Raw genomic sequence first — 16316 nt, 5'->3', positions numbered from 1 at the left:
TACAGGGGGTCTCAACCCTATTCATAAGCCAGGTGCAGTTTTCTTAGCTCGAATCCCAAGTTGAAGATCCAGAGCGGTCCCGAGCACAATCCTCAATCCTAAGCCTTAACGGTAACCCTAGTCACAAAGCGACAATATAACTATTAAAATCAAAACCCATTAAATGCTTCAAGAATAACGTACCTCGAATTCAACTAAACCGGGTAGTAGAACCTTTCCTGAACACTTAGGTTTAAGTTCCTGAGCCCAAAAACCTAATTTGGCTAAGGCTGCCTAGGCATGCCGCGACTTGGCCCTAAGAGTCATGGCGCGCCTCCAACTCAAAGGTGCCAGCCCCTAAACTCCCAGGGACACGCCCCGCGACTTGCCCCTTAGGGCCATGAAGCGCCTATGAAACAGCAAGCCCCCAGGGATTTTGTGGTCACGAGCCCACAGCGCCCAAGAACAGGGTCGTAGCGTGACCCCACGAACCCAGAAATCCTGGGGCTCTTCCTGCGTTTTCTCCCAACCAAATTCAGCAAAAATTCATTATAACCTTGAACTAAAACCAAAATTGAGTATAGGACTCTTAACAACACAGCCTAGGCATTATAATTACCCCAAAACCAACCACAAGTCTCACCCCAATTCAACAATTATAGCAACATCAAAACCCAGCCAAAACCTATCTCAACAGTCATAATTTCAAAAAGAATCAAGACCTATCCCTTACCTTGATGGTGATTCCAACCCTAAGCTTATCTCCAATGATCCTAGCTCAAATTCTTCAGTCCCCAAGCTTCAACCTCTTAGATTTCAAAGCTAGCTTTCCAAAACTCCAAAAGTTTCCCTAAAGCACAAAAGAGGGATAGAGAATCGTATGAATGGAGAGAGAGAGAGAGAGAGAGCGAGCTGAGAGGTGTTTTATGGTGGACTCTTGAGGTTTCCTAAACTTATCCTTCACATAAATGACCAAAATACCCTCTACTTTATCCTTAGCCTCCTATTGCCCTCAAGGGAAAACCCGTCCTTTTACTGCATTTCTCGCTAATCCTCAAGTGGTCCTATAAGCGCTCAATTAATCTCGAGGTGCCCAACTAGTTACCAAATAATTACCCGTTATTCGATAAATCTGAAAGATACGTTAAATTTCCCAAAATATCCCTAGGCTCACCCCGAGCGAGGTATTGAACCATATTATGACTATTCCGCTAATTCGCTCACCAGGATTGCCTCGAGTCGAATACTACAAATATATCCACATAGTAATGTGGTCTCAATCATTTACACACATATAATCACATTTATGCCCTCAACAGGCCAAAATCACGTGTATGCCTTATTTAACAAAAACAAGCCCACATGCATATTTAATACACATTATATTCATATTATAATATAAATCATGTATGCCATGTAGTCACACATTTAATCAATTAATTACACACATATATCCAATTAGGCCCTCCAGGCTCACTAATCAAGGCACTAAGCCTTATTAGCATTTTTTGGACGTTTCAAAAACTAAACACCCTTAGATATTGCAGATAGTTGATCAAGAATTGCTTGTTGAGTGGCCTCCATGGTTTCAAGGCAATTATTAACCATTGCAAGATCAACTTTGACAGCAAGAACCTTTGATGTCTCAGGAATAACACCGAATGTTGCAGAGGAACTGGAAGCATCGGCAGATGGCTGGGGAGAACCAACGGTCTTGGTTCAAGCCATTGATTACTTCACACTAGGAAGCACAAGAAAGAAAAATAATGGAGAAGAACCAAGGAGAAATATCCATAAAAAATGAGAGAGTAAGTGGGAGAGTGATCGTGGGAATGGGGTACCATCGTGGGATTTAGGCAAAACAAAAAATGTGCAATTACCCGATTTTGAATATGAGAAAAAAAAAAGAAAGTTTTGTTTTAATTGTGACCAAACCAAAAAGGGCAACCAAATATTTTTTTTAAAGAGTCATTTTTCTCACATAAAACAATTAATATTCAGACAAACATTAGCTTTAGAGAGAATATTGACCAAAATAAAATTTAATCAATTGGAAAAAAATAATCAAGCAAGATTTTAAAACCCCACACAATTCATTTAGTTCTCTTTCCCCTTTATTTTTTTTTTCAATATTCTCATTTTTTTTAATTGTATTTTTTTTTATTATTGTATGACCATAACATTTCCTTTTACTGCTAACAAAAGTTCAAAACCTAGAAAACAAATTACCAAACGGTCAAAAAATTAAATGAGTACTGTAATGTTAGAAAATTTATTTGATCTATATAACATGGTTGAGAGTGTTGGAATAAAAATAAATTTTTTGAGAGCACAAAAGATTTTTCGAATAAAAATTAACACAGAGGATGAGACTCACAATTTTTACTTTTTCTTCATTTAGAACAGATATTAGTGTGTAAAGTGTAAAAATAGGATCATTGCCCATGTTGGCAATTTTGGTCTTTTTTTGTAGTGCCCAATGGAGACGTTGTCACACTTCACCAGTGGTAGCCCTTTTCAATGGTAGCATATCCTCTACATAGGTCTAATTACACAGGCTCAACTTACTCAAAGATGGCTTTCACACACTGGCATAGGTAGCTCTATTCTCACAAAGGAACCTAAAACTGAAGAAATTTTGTTAATTTCGCTCAATACTCTCATAGTAGGCGTTTTTCTTAAAAATAAATCATGAATAAATTTTTTATTTTGAAACCAACACACTTAGCATGTCATATATCAAAAATAATTAATCTAACACAAAGTACTCACAAATTTTTTGAAAATGTTTGAAAATTTCTTAATAGGTATTCAAATATTTGTTAAGCAACTAGGATGGTCATGTGAAAATAAATAATTACATGCTACAAACCCCCAATGATTTCCTGAGGGAATCAAACCGAATTGAATATAGGGACATTATGATAATGTCAATAATTTTCTTGCGAGTCTCAATGTATTCCAAGATCAGTGTTTTATTCTTAACGAGCTCTCTAATGAAATATTGCATAATATCAATATGTTTTGTGCGTGAGTGATGAACAAGATTTTTAGAAATATTTATTGCATTAGTGTTGTCACAAAAAATAATTAAAGTATCCAATTCAAACCCATAGTCAGTCATCATTTGTTTCATCCATAACAATTGAGTTCAACAACAGCCAGTAGTAATGTACTCGACCTCAGATTTAGAAAGTGATATAGAATTATGTTTTTTTCCTATGCCATGACACCAAGTTGTTCCTAGATAGAAACACCTTCCACTTGTGCTTTTCCTATCATCTGCATTACTTGCCCAATCAGCATCACTAAAACGTACAAGATTAGAATTTGTTTTTTTGGAGTACCAAATCCATATTCTATGGTATTGTGAACATATCTAATAAGTCTTTTTACAATAGTCACATGAGACTCTATGAGATTTTCATGGTACCTATCACATATCCCAACACTATAGCATATATCAGGACGAATAGTAGTGAGATACAAAAGGTTGTCAATCATACTGCGATATAAGATGAGATCTACCGTAAATTCGTTCTCATCTTTTATTAATTTGATTGTTGTACCCATGGGAGTTTTTGTATGTTTTGGAGTATCAAGGCCAAAAATTTTCACTAAGTTTTTGCCATACTTACTCTGAGATTTGAAAGTACCATCTTCTGATTGCTTGACCTGCAAACCTAAAAAATAGGTTAATTCACCCACCATACTCATGTCGAATTCCTCCTTCATTTGATGAACAAATTGTAACACTTCAAAGTTAGAAGTAGAACCAAAGATAATATCATTAACATATATTTGAGCAAAATTATGTCTTTCTTGATGTTTTCTTGATGAGACACCAAAAGTTGTGTTAGTCTTTCATACCATGCCTGTGGGGCTTGTTTCAAACCATACAAAGCTTTATTTATTTATTTAAAAACATGATTTGGAAAATGTGGAACTTCAAATCCCTTAGGTTGTTCAACAAAACTTTCTTCATTCAAAATGTCATTCAAGAAAGCAGATTTAACATCCATTTGATTCAATTTGAAACCCATGATACATGCAATAACTAATAACAACATATTTGATTCAAGTCTAAGAGCAGGTGCAAATGTTTTCTTTGTCATTCAAGAAAGCAGATTTAACATCCATTTGATTGCCACCAATCTAGCTTTGTTTTCTTACTATTGTGCCAAATTCATCACTTTTATTTTTAGCAATCCATTTTGTCCCAATGACATTTGTATGATTTGGTCTGGGCACAAGGGTCCACACATCATTTCTTGTACACTATTCCAGCTCTTCTTGCATAGTTTTAATCCAAGACTCATCAGTTAAAGCTTCTTTCACATTTTTTGATTCAAGTGAAGAGGTGAAACACTCATGTTCAATGAGATTTACATACCTTTTCCTTGTGACCATGTGTAAAGACTTGAATTTACTATTAAGGCTAAGTGCTTGGAGGGCAGAATTGGATGTGCATGTCGAATTGATTGAATAAATGTGTGACTACGTGACATACATGATTTATATGATAATATGGATTTAAATGCATGTTTGTGTTTATTAAATATGCATGTGGGCCTATTCTTGATAATAAGGGCATATTTGTAATATTGGCCCATTGTGGGCATAAATATGATTATATGTGTGTAAATGATTGAGACCACATTATTATGTGGATATATTTGTAGTATTCAGCTCGAGGCGATCCTAGTGAGCAAATTAGTGGAATAGTTACAACGAGGTTTAATACCCAGCTCGGGGTGAACCTAGGGGTATTCTGGGAACTTAATGAATATTTGGGGATTTATTGAGTAACAGGAAATTATTTGGTAATTAGTTGGGTATGTTGGGATTAATTGGGAACTTGTAGGACAACTTGAGAAATTAGCAGAAAATGGGGCAAATGACTGCTTTGCCCTTATGGGCAATAAAGGGCTGAGTCTTTCACTAAGTGCATTTTGGTCTTTATGTTAGATGATATAGATAGGAAAGGCTTCAGAGGTTAGCTTGAAGCATCGAGAAAACACACACTCTCTCTCTCTCTCTCTCCTACACGTTCTCTCTCTCTCTCTCTCTCTCTCCCTTTGGAGTGCTTGGAAGCTTAGGGAAATCCATAAGGAGAAACTTCGAATTGAGTTGGGAATTTGGGGAATTAGGCTAGGAGCAAGCAAAGGATTAGCTGAAGAATCAAATCACTTCTGAGGTAAGTTCCATAACCTAGTTTTTACTGTAAAATCTATGACAAGTTTGGATTGTTGGCTAGGTTTTAATGTTAGCTTTAGTTGCTGAATTGAGGTGGGATTTATGGCTGGTTTTTGGGTGATTATAATGCCAAGGTTGTGTGGTTAAAAGTCCTAGAGTCAATTTTACGTTTTATATAGGGTTTTAAGGGACTCTTGATGAATTAGGTTGGGAGAAAGCGCTGAAAAGCCCCAGGAATTCTGGGTTCACGGTGGCGCATCGCAGTGCAGTTCATGAGCACCGCGGCCCGCGTGACCCCAGAAACCTTGGGGGGCTTGCTGTCTTATGAGTGCACTGCGGCCCTAAATAAAGGGTCAAGTCACAGCCCCCATGCTTGTAGGGGTTGAGGCCGGCGCCTCTGATTTGGGGTATGCCATGACTCTTAGGGCCAGGTTGCGGCCTGCATAGGCAACTTAGCCAAAACAGTCTTGTTAGCCCGGGAATTTTAATCTAAGCGCTCGAGACGAATTCTACTACCCGGTTTAGTAGAACTCAAGGTCCCGGAGGCTAGCATATTTCCCCAAAGCTTTTAATTGGTTTAGGATTTTAATGGTTATCCATTATCTCATTGTGACTAGGTTATACCGCGAGGGCTCAGGATTAGGGATCGTGCTCGAGGCTGCCATACGCTAGTTACTCAGGGATTGAGGTAAGGAAACTGCACCCGAGTTTCGAATGGGGCTTAAACCCTTGTTAATGAATATGCTATGAATGTGAACATATATGTATATGAGAATAATTGGATAGGCATGCTTGTGTACGCTGCCATTTACTATTTGTTATGCATTGTGCATTTGTGAATATATTCGTTTACAGGCTGGCCTAAGGGTGCTAGGGGTCGATAGCAAATGTGCAGAACGTAGCCCAACCTAAGGGTGCCTGGGTCGGCTAAAAGACCAGTGACTCGACCTGAGGGCGTCATGCCTGGATATTATACATTAAACAGAAGTGTGGTTTACGCTTAATTATTTCTATTAATTGATGAGTTTGGTTTATGTATTTGGTTGAGTTGAATATTACCATTGGTTGGTTGTTTATATCCTAATGCTAATTGAATCTAATGATTTATGTTTATTGCTTTTATACTATTGCCTAGTTGTGCATGTTGGATTAAGTTTTCTTGCTGAGCCTTGGCTCACGGTGCTACGTGGTGTAGGTAAGGGAAAGGGATAACCGGACCGGCCATGAGTTGGAGAGCTTCAGGGGCAGTGTGTACATATGCAGCCTACTTGATCGCCACGGTTGGAATTGCCTAGGAGGAACTACAATTAAACCATGTTTGGCCACCTAGGACGACTAAGTTGTATATCATTTTTCTTTTACAAGTTTGTAAACTGATTTTGGGATCTCGTGTGTAAACGTAATATTTTAATGAAAAATAATCATCTTGTTGACCAAAATTTTTTATACTTGACCTTGACTTAATCTTTAATTAAACATTTAAGTTCAAATGACTAGCTTAGCGAGTTAAGCACTATTTTAAACACACAGTGCAACGGTCTTGGTTATCCAGGGCGTTACACCATGCTCTCCTCCAAATCTCCCAGAATGAGATCAGCATGATGATTCTTTTTAACCCTGGTTGAGGGTTTCCTATGTATTGAATCAATGATGATTTTCGGCATTTGTGCCTCTGCCTGTTCAGATGTGGATGTATCAGATGCCATGGATGATGATTCCGTTGTTGTTTCTGTCGCAGTAGGTAAAATTTCTGATATATCATTCTGGGCATCTGAGGCAACTGGCATGTCTTCCATGAATTTGTCTATCTTGGCTTCCGTTGAAAAATCTTTCACATCATCAACAACATTGTTAGTAGATTCCATAACAGTTTGGGTTCTCATGTTGTACACACGATATGCTCTACTGTTAATTGAATAACCAAGAAAAACACCTACATCACTTTAAGCATCAAATTTTCCAACATTTTCGCGATCCCTCAATATGTAACAAACACAACCAAAAATGTGGAAATAACTTAAATTTGGACCTTCACCTTTCCAGATCTCATAAGGAGTTTTGGCAGTACCTGGACATGAGAATACTCTGCTTATTGTGTAGCAAGCAGTATTAATAGCTTCAACCCACAATCCTTTGGATAATTTCTTGCTATTCAATATTATGTTCACCATTTCTTGAAGAGTACGATTCTTTCTCTCAATAACTTCATTTTGTTCAGGAGTTTTGAGTGCTGAAAATGAATGAGAAATACCACAAGATTTACAAAAATCATCATACACAACATTTTCAAATTCTTTACCATGATTGCTACAAATTCTAACAATCTTGCCAATATTACAATCTATTTCAACTCTTAATTTTAAACATAAAGTTTTGAAAGCTTCAAAAGTGTCAGATTTTTCTCTTAAAAAATCAACCCAAGTAAAATGGGAGAAATCATCTACACACACGAAAATGTATCCTTTTCCATTTAAACTTTCAACCTGAATTGGACCCATTAGATCCATGTAAAGCAATTCTAAAACCTTTGAGGTATTCACATCTGAAATACCTTTGTATGCAATCTTTAATTGCTTGCCAAGTTGGCACGGTTCACACTTACCAATAGACTCTTTGCCCAGTTTGGGTAATATTCGAACAATACCTGTATTTGATAGTTTTTTCAAATTTTTGAAATTAATGTGACCAAGTTTTTATGCCACAGATCAATTGAATTGTTTATGGTTGAGTGACATAACAGATTTTGAGAAAGAGTATAGCAAATTGTCAATTGATCTGAAACCTTTTAGAATGCAATTTCCACTTTTATCAATCACACTACAATCATCACAAGAAAATTTGATGGTAAATCCTTGATCACAAATATGACTTATGCTAATTAAATTAGCTTTCAATCCATGAACCAGCATAACATTTTTCAGTTTAGCACTACTACTAAATACCCTTACGGGTCACCTTTTTAGGACACACATCTAAATATAGGCCCTTAAAAAAGTTTATGGAGTTTGTAGGGTGCTCATTGAGAGTCCTTAAAAACCACATTTTAGGACATGCAATGAATGTTCTAAAAAAATATGCGGGTCCTAAAAAGTCTAGAGAAGGGAATTTCAAATGGTGACTTTTAAAGGCACACTTTGGGTGTCCTAGAAGAGTATTAAGGGCCCCCAAAGTGTGCCCTAAAATTATTTAAGTAGAAAAAGATAAAAATTTCTTATCATTTTTGAATTGGGACTTTTAGCTAGGGATTCATCACTTTCTCCTCAACACACAAAAGAGAAGGGAGAAAAAGATGAAGGGTCTCAGCAGGGTTTCTCATCAGCGGCCCAAGCAAATGACGACGCAGAGGCTAACAACGATGGCAATCCTCAGGGTGAACGACGATGGCGGCCCAAGAAAACGGTGACAGTGAAGGCATCCCCACTGAGCCAGGAGGAGTTGCACCCCTCCGAGCTAGGTCCTCGCAACCCTCTGAGCCAGGAAAAGTCACACCCTCCAAGCCATGTCAGGCAAAGTCACACCACCACCGAGCCCAGGAAGTCGCACCACCACCTAGAGACATTGAGGTTGTTGTTGTCCAAATAGATCTAGAAGCGTATGTACACTTTGAATTACGTTTTGATTGGATTTAATTTTAATCTCCATTTCCAAATGGACCATAATCTTTGTAACATCGTCCTAAAATAGGACCGTTACACTGTGTACTTTAAATTGTGTTAGGCTTGCTAATAAAGTCATTTGGTTATAAACGTGTAACTAAGGTTAACGTCAAGGGTTAGGGTTAAAAATTTTGGTCAAAGGAACTGTTGACTTTTTATTTAAAAAGCTTCATACATACATGGGATCCAAAAATATTACAAACAAACGTTTAAAAGGGTGTATATACATCAAAAGTTACAATCGTCCGACCTAAATGGCAAAATTAGGGCAACAACCCTAGTTCTTTTGAGATATCCTCAGCTGTGGTGGAGGAGCAGCCGCATATGTACATGCCGCCACCAAAGCTTTCAAACTCATGGATGGTCAAGCATTCATTTTCCTTTACCTGCACCACATAGCACCCGTGAGCCAAGGCTCAGCAAAAAAACTGTGCATGAACTGAAAATACAGATTTCCAGATACTTATCTAGCATGCCTAGCAGTAATAACCTACTCATGCATGCCTATAATTACAAATAGATGGTCATTGGACCATTCTAGGGCCGCTGCCCTGAATAGTTGACTATATAGTCAACCCTGGGGCCCTATGCCCTAGCTATGTGACCATAGAGTCACCTGGGGCCCTCGCTCTTAGCTTTGGGTAACTAGCCATAGAGCTAGCCAAACACTTTTGTTTTCCAACAACTATTGGGTCGGCAAAAGTAATAGTACGCTGCTGATTTGGGATTAAGCCTTTAGACCAGCGCGCAGCGCGCTATTCTCGTCCTTGACTAATAAGTTAAGCCTTGAACCAGGTATTCAAATACAGATACAAAAACAGATATAGATAAGCAAACTTTAGACAATACAAGTATGCATACATATGAATCATATAACATCATCAAGTAATTGCAAACTTAGTAATAACCATGCTCCTTAACGGGGCCAAGCCCTAGCTACGCAAACCATGCAAACAGTCATATAACACTTAATCAGGTACAAAATATTCAAGTATGTTTAATCTACAAGCGAAATGATAACTTAAATATGTTCATTCTCAGGGGCCTGAGCCCTATTAATAATTTAAATTGACAATCGGGCCAAGCCCTGCTCACATATATCACATATTGGGTGCAGTTTTCTTACCTCAGGTTCGAGTATAGCATAATATAAGGTCGACCCTCGAGCACGATCCCGGTTCTGAGCCCCCTAGTGATAACCTAGTCATAACCATAATATAGGATTCTGTCAATAATGAGCAAATAAAGGCTTCCAGACCAAGTGCTAGCCTCCGGGACCTCAAATTCTACTAATCAAGTAGTAGAATCTATCCCGAGCCCTTAAGTTTAAATCCATGTTTCTAAAAACCCACAGCGGCCAAAACAGCCTAGGCGGGTCGCGACCTGCCCTTGAAGGTCACGGTGCACCCCTCAAGTTAGAGGCCCCCTTCTTCCTGGAACTGGGACATGGGCCGTGACCTGCCCTTGAGGGTTGTGATACGCCTCCCAAACAGAAGCCCCCAAAGGTCCTGGGTTCAATTGGGTTGCGGCGCCCCAATAATAGGGCCGCAACCTTACCCTGCAAAACCAGAATTCCTCCATTTTTCTCCAACCAAAATCATTTAAAACCACCTCAAATCCACCCTAAAACAACTATTCAATCCTCATAACAGATTTAATATCTTCCCAGCAAGAAAACCCAACTAAAACTGGATAAAAAATACATCAAAAGTCATTAATCCAACATTTGAGCTACAAGCTCAGGATTACCAAAAACTCTAACAGAATTAAGTAAAAACAGAGGTTAGAACCATACCTACACTGTGATTTAAGTCCCCTTAGCTATAGCCAATCCGATTCCCAAGTGCAAGCCTTCAATCTCCAAGTTTTTAGATAAAAATCCCTTGGTTTCTTCAAGCAATTCACTTAGAAAATAAAAGAGAATGAGGGAGAGAGAGAGGGTCAGTTGGTGAGCAGAGTGTTTTTGTGTTTTATATTTTGTTTCCTTACGGCTTAAGTTACTTAAGCTAATCCTGAGGCTCGGGTACCAAAAACGTCCCTGAGGGAAAAATTGTCAAAATCTCCGACATTCCCTCCTAATCTCACTAACTCCAAAAATATCCCCAATTATTCATTCACGTTACCCAATAATCCAATACTAAGCTAGATACCCAAAATACCCCTTGACTCGCCCCGAGTCGGGTATTGGGTCACGTTGTGACTTTCCCGCTAACTTGCCCCCTAGGATCGTCTCGTGTCGAGTAACCAAAATAAACCCACATAATAATGTGGTCTCTCACATATATCACATATATGCACATATACAAGTATGCCCATAATGGGGCAAATTACGAAAAGTGCCATTCTAATAAGAAACGGGCCCACATGCATTTTTAATATTTCTAAACATGCATAACTAGTTATATTATCATATAACTCACATCATAAGATGATCATACAAAAATATATCATATAAGCATATAATTCCATATCTGCCTCTAGCTCCCAGGTCACTTCCTTGACCTTGTTGTTCCTCCATAATACCTTAACTAAGGGTATAGTCTTGTTCCTCAGGACCTTGTCCTTCCTGTCTAAAATCTGAACTGGCTGCTCCTCATAGGACAAGTCTGCCTCTAGTTCCAGATCCTCATAACTCAATACATGAGTCCCATCTGATACATACTTTCTTAGCATGAAAATATGGAATACATTGTGCACACTAGACAATGCAGGGGGTAAGGCCAACCTGTAAGCCACTAGACCAATCCTCTCCAGGATCTCAAATGGTCCCACAAACCTAGGGCTTAACTTGCCCTTCTTCCTAAATCTCTTCATCCCTCTGAGAGTGGTGAAATCCTAAGGAAGACTTAGTCTCCCACCTGGAACTCCACGTTCCTCCGCTTAGGGTCTGAATAACTCCTCTCTCTACTTTGAGACGCGAGCATCCGAGCTTTAATCTTCTCAATAGCCTCAGTGGTCCTCTGCACTGCCTTAGGACCCAAATATTTCCTCTCACCCATCTTATCCTAGTGAATGGGCGATCTACACTTCCTACCATACAACATCTCATAAGGTGGCATTCCAATAGTAGACTAGTAGTTGTTTTTTGTTTCTATCAGAGGAAAAGATTTACTCCAGGACCCTTCAAAGTCCAATACACATGCTTTCAGCATGTCCACCAATATCTGGACAGTCCTCTCAGACTGACCATCTATCTAAGGATGATAAGTTTTATTGCACTTCAGTTGTGTACCCATCGGCCTCTGTAAACTTCCCCAAAACTTGGAAGTAAAGATAGGGTCCCTATCAGACACGATAGACCTCAGAGTCGCATGAAGGCGAACTATCTCTCTCACATAGAGATCTGCATACTGGTCAACAGTGTAATTCATTCTCACTGGTAGAAAGTGAGCTGATTTCGTATACCAATCCACGATGACCCAAATTGAATCATGTTGGCCCACTATCTTGGGCAAACCTACCACAAAATCCATTGTGACATCCTCTCACTTCCACTCTAGGATATCCAGAGGATGTAATACCCCTACTGGGCTCTGATGCTCTGCCTTGGCCTGTTGATAGGTGTGATGACCCTAAGGTAGTGTACGTCCGCCACATACTCGTAATTCCAGGGTTTACGAGTATGTTAGGCACTTGACCAAATGAATTAAATAAAAAGATACTAAGAAATACAGAAAAATTTAAATTTTTTATATAAACTTATTAATAGAAATTATTACACGTATGAATACTTTAAATTTAATGTAGCCATATGAAAACCCTAAACCACTATTGCATTGCTACTGACCCCATGCTCCACAAGTTGCTCAACATCTAAAGCCACACCTAGAAAAATGTTGGAAAATAAATAATGAGCTAACAACCAGTAAGTAAATCTCATGCATACACATACACATGAATGTCGTGAGTTTGAAGTACACATATACTAATATGCTGACTTATATACTTATGCATTACATTTATTGCTCATGCACTTTCAAACTTTACTTTAATGCTCTTTCTTTTACTTTCACATTTTTATGGGCCCGATTTCGCTTGTGCACACTGTTTGATTCGGCCAATGCCTGCAGGGCTTGTTACACATATCATATAGAATCCCATGGGTTCTCCTAAGGTTAGCCATCATCACATCTAGGCTCATCATAACACTCATTTCATTGTTGCCATAGCTGCCATACTTATTACACATATGGAGGAGAAAGACGGGAACATGGCAAACATATCTGAATGGTCAACTTTGACCTAGCCCACACTAGTGGGCAGCCACTATAAGTCTTATAGACCTCCATCTTCTTTACTAAACTTACTTAATTGCTTCATCAAAACAGTGGCACCCTTTTAAAACATCTTATTATCACTTTGCTTAAGCCTTGTGTCATTAAAATGTTTAACTTTACATAAGACTTTTCAAGGCATTTCATAACTTTTCTCATATTCTTATGCATGGTCTTATATCACATAATAATGTATCACATAACTTTACATGCCATGCATACATGTAGATGCTAAAATGCCAATGTTCATGTTCATGATTCATGTTTGATGGTATTCAATCAAGGCATTGTATCACATCTCATATAACTCAAAACATCTTTAGTCATAATACATGAAGCTTTGGGTTGGTGGCGTTGTTATACCTTAACGTAGAGCTATGGCTCAGGTCTAAGGTTTCCAACCTAAAAACTTAAATGCTTCATATATCATAACATATAACAAAATCATGAACATAAAAGTAATCCACATATTCATCAACTTAAGAACACATACTTGCACATAATTCATATCAATCTTAACCAAGTAAGACAACTTTCACACATCACAAAAATTCATCAATTGTATATCACACAACATCATTATGATATTCATATAACTATTCTTCACATACTTATCATATGCATCACCATCATCCCATACTTAACTCATCAGATATACACAATCAATGTAGTCATGCGTCTTACACTTAAGCACAAAATGTGAGATTTACTTACCTTAGGTCCTTAGCTTATTTTAAATCTTCTTACCAAGAGTCAATCAATCAAATCCATACTAATCCTATTCAAGGCACATCATTTATTAAATTCTATCAAAATCATAAATATACACTATTGATGGTGTATATTAACAATACCAGAAACTATATAAATCATAATAATAATTATTATTAACGTAATGTAAATAACTCTTCATATAAAACCATACTTTAAACCTTGCTCATAAGATAATCATCATCATCGTAACAACAATAATAATTATCGTCTATAAATAAACTTATTTCAATATTAATAACAAAATACCTAATAATAATAATACGTATGTGAATGTATATATTCAAATAGTCATTTTATAAAAGAAATCATATTTTTAACATAAATTTGTAATAATCGATATAATGATAATAATATAAATATAAATATTTATATTTATATTATTATCAATTAGTCATAATATCAATTCCAGTGATATAATAAATATACTTTCTCCAAAATTCACTTGTCTTACAAATATCAATAAATGTAAGAAACTAATATTTGATATTATTTTAATATTCAAATATTAACAAAAATATTAATATATAATAATAATTGTTAAATAATAGGTTTACTATAAATCACACTTTTCATATATATATATATATATATATATGAAACTATATTCTTGATTTACTTAACAAAATAATAACAATAATAATTAAAATTAATTAATCATAATAATTTCCATATTAATAGAAAATCAATTAAATATGTATTTTTATAATTTATTTAATATCTAATATTTTCTAGAAAATTGGACAGTACAACGGCTATAAAATGGACAATTCAAAAATCAAAACCTGTATCAGAAATACATATACTCCCAAACAGCCAGTATAATTACAGAAAAATATTCAATATATCAAAAATATATAATTATATACTATAAATACACATAATAACAACTATTCTAATTAATCACAATATAGGTCAAAGAAATTATACCTCAATGATTGGGTTCCACAATAAGTCAAACGATGATTTTCTGAAACTCAAAATGAACTCAGGAACCTCGAACACTAAGTTTCGACCGTCGATCTACGGTAGATCGCGGTGGTTCGTGGTGGGCCCACCACCCAACTATGGTAGATGTAGGAAGAATTTATTGGGTTTTGAAGTCCACGACACGAGGAACACGATAGTGGTGACGGATCGGCAAACGGATGCCCGAGGTGGACGAATCGCAACTTTGAAGTCGCGGGGTGGCCGAACTTAAATCGGCCGGTTGAGGTATTTAATCGGCGAGTGAGCTCTAGATTCTCGCGTGCTCGATAGTTTAGAGGCCTCTGAATCCAATGATCCAGTGCGTAGCTATATGTGGCGGCCGGAAAGTAGTCGTGCGTCGTCGACAACAGTAGCACGGAAAGAGGAGAAAGAAAGAGGAAGAGAAGGAGAGAGAAGGAGAAGAATTTTTGTTTGAGGAGAGTGAGAGAGAGAGGCTACAGGTAAAAGGTTGAAGCCCCCACCCCTTTTTTTAAGTTACATTTGGACCCAAAATATTAAAATTCTTTTTAAATAAGCCCTTTAGCAAAACTTTCTTAATTTTATAAAAATCCCCAATTAAAATTATATGACATTTGGGTCCAATACTTGACTACTCAAGTTTCTCTATCACTTTAATCTCATTAACAATATAAAGTCATGTTTTAAATACTATTTTTCCATTACTATTTCTTAAATTTGTAAACTTGTACATTTTATGTATTGAAACTCTGATTTATAATAAAAATGTATTATGAAAATGTTGGATATTACAACAGGTCAGGCACCTTGTCACGTAGTCAGTCACGTCCCTCTTCATCCCAGGCCACCAGTAAAAAGCTTTCAAATCTTGGTACATCTTCGTGGTGCTTGGATCTAGAGAATAAGGGGTAGTATGAGATTCATCCAGAATCTCCCGTCTGATCCCAGTGTCCATCAGAATGCAAATCCAATCCTTGTATCTCAACAAGCCCATGCTTGACACCGTATAGCCCTTAGCTACTCCAGCTAGGACGTGTAATGACCTAAATTTCATAATAAGGCTTAGGGCCTTGATTAGGAGGTCGAGAGGGACATAATTGATTAATTATGCAATTAAATTATTATATGCATGTTTAGGTGTATTAAATATGCATGTGAACCCATTTATGATTAATTGGGTGATTTTCATATTTTGGCCATTTGGGTATATTTGGCATATATGTGGCATGTGTGTTGTGACGAGCCAAAATTACTAATAAGGCTTAAGGGCCTTGATTAGTGTGCTGGGAGGGCATAAATGGATTATGTGTGATTTAAATGATTAAATGCATGATTATGTGATAAGCATTCTTATATGATTATTTGGATATATGTGATGCACGACTTGTGTACTAGTATGCATGTAGGCCCTAATTAGGTTATAAGGACATATTCGTAATTTTGGCCCATTGAGGGCATAAATGTTAATATTTGTGATAAATTGTTGAGACCA

This window comes from Humulus lupulus, chromosome 3, assembly GCF_963169125.1.
Source record: "Humulus lupulus chromosome 3, drHumLupu1.1, whole genome shotgun sequence".
Classification (NCBI taxonomy): domain Eukaryota; kingdom Viridiplantae; phylum Streptophyta; class Magnoliopsida; order Rosales; family Cannabaceae; genus Humulus; species Humulus lupulus.
This window is presented reverse-complemented; position numbering follows the sequence as displayed.